At 34.6% G+C, this 1,643-nt stretch overlaps 1 protein-coding gene across 1 annotated transcript in view; it reads right to left on the bottom strand.

Annotated features, from left to right (window-relative positions):
• The window catches only part of LRP1B (low density lipoprotein receptor-related protein 1B), a 542,706-nt gene that overhangs the window by 291,140 nt on the left and 249,923 nt on the right, over window positions 1-1,643 (bottom strand). The gene's annotated exons all lie outside the window — the stretch shown is intronic.

Below are 1,643 nucleotides of genomic sequence, written 5' to 3'. Positions count from 1 at the left end.
GTATGTGGCCCTGAAATCAGGTTTTCTTCCTTCTCAAGTGAAGTCATAGGAATTGCCAGTAGCTCTTAATATGCAAGTGTTGATGACACAGCTACTCAAAAATGAAATCTAAACACTCCACAGACTCACGCATATCATTTTTCACCTTACCATGACTCTAAAATTAAAGTATCATGCCTGCAGATATTCAAAACTATTAATCCATCAGCTACAGATAAGTTTATTTTCTATGTTAAAGATGGCAGAGATAATGCCACTAACAAAATCATGCATGATTACCAGAAGAAAACATAGGGGAAAAGTTCCATTATATTGGTCTGTGTAAAAACTTTCTGAATATGACCGCAAAAGCACAGGTGACAAGAGCAAAAATGGGCAAGTAGAATTATATCAAATTAAAGATCTTCTGCACATAGAAGGAAACAATCAGCAGAGTAAATAGATAACCTAGGAAATGATAGAAAATATGTGCAACCCATACATCTGATAAGGGGTTAATCTCCAACATATACAGAGAACACAAACCACTCAATAGTAAGAAAACAACCCAATTAAAAAAATGTGCTAAGGATTTGAATAAGAATTTCTCAAAAGAAGACATAAAAATGGCCAAAAGGTATATGAAAACATGCTCAACATCACTCATCATCAAGAAAATGAAAATCAAAACCACAATGAGATATCACCTAACACTTGTTAGAATGGGTATTGTGAAAAAGAAGAAAGATAACAAGTGTTGGCAAGGATGAGGAGATAAAGGAACTCTTGCACATCACTGGCAAAAATGTAAATTAGCGCAGCTATAATGGAAAATAGTATGAGGGTTCCTTAAAAAATTAAAAACAGAATAACCATGTGATCCAGCAATCCCACTACTGGGTACATACAGACATATCTTGAAGATATTGTGAGTTCTGTTCCAGACCACCACAATAAAACTAACATTGCAAGTGAGTCACACACATATTTTTGGTTTCTCAGCGCATAAAAAAGTTATGTTTACACTGTAGTCTATTACAGGTACAGTGGGATTAATGCTACATGTGCAGTAGCATTATGTTTAAAAAATAATATATATACCTTAATTAATAAATACTTTATTGCTAAAATATATTAATGATCATCTGAGCCTTCAGTGAGTGGTAAGCTTGCTGGTGGAGGGTCTTGCCTAGATGTTGATGGCTGCTGAATGATCAGAGTGGTGGTTGCTGAAGTTTGAGGTGGCTGTGGCAAGTTCTTAAAATATTAATAAGATGACAATTAAGCTTGCCACATAATTAAAAAAGGATTCCTCTCATGAAATTTTCTCTGTAGCATGCAATGCTGTCTGATAGCATTTTACCCACAATAGAATTTCTTTCAAAATTGAGGTCAATGCTTTCAAATCTTGCCACTGTTAACAAATTAATTTATGTAATATTCTAAATTATTTCTTTTCATTTCAACAGTGTTCATAGCATATTCACCGTAAGTAGATTCCATCTCAAGAAACCACTTTCTTCAAGAATTCCTTGCCTAGGCCGATGTCTGAAAGGGTCTTCCCAACATCTTCTTTTAGAATTCTTAAGGTTTCATGTCTTAGGTTTAAGTCTGTTATCTATCTTGAATTGATTTTTGTGAGAGGTGAGAGGTGGGGATCCAGT

The sequence above is a fragment of the Propithecus coquereli genome, unplaced genomic scaffold, assembly GCF_000956105.1.
Source record: "Propithecus coquereli isolate 6110/MARCELLA unplaced genomic scaffold, Pcoq_1.0 Scaffold33, whole genome shotgun sequence".
NCBI lineage: Eukaryota > Metazoa > Chordata > Mammalia > Primates > Indriidae > Propithecus > Propithecus coquereli.
This window is presented reverse-complemented; position numbering and strand designations above follow the sequence as displayed.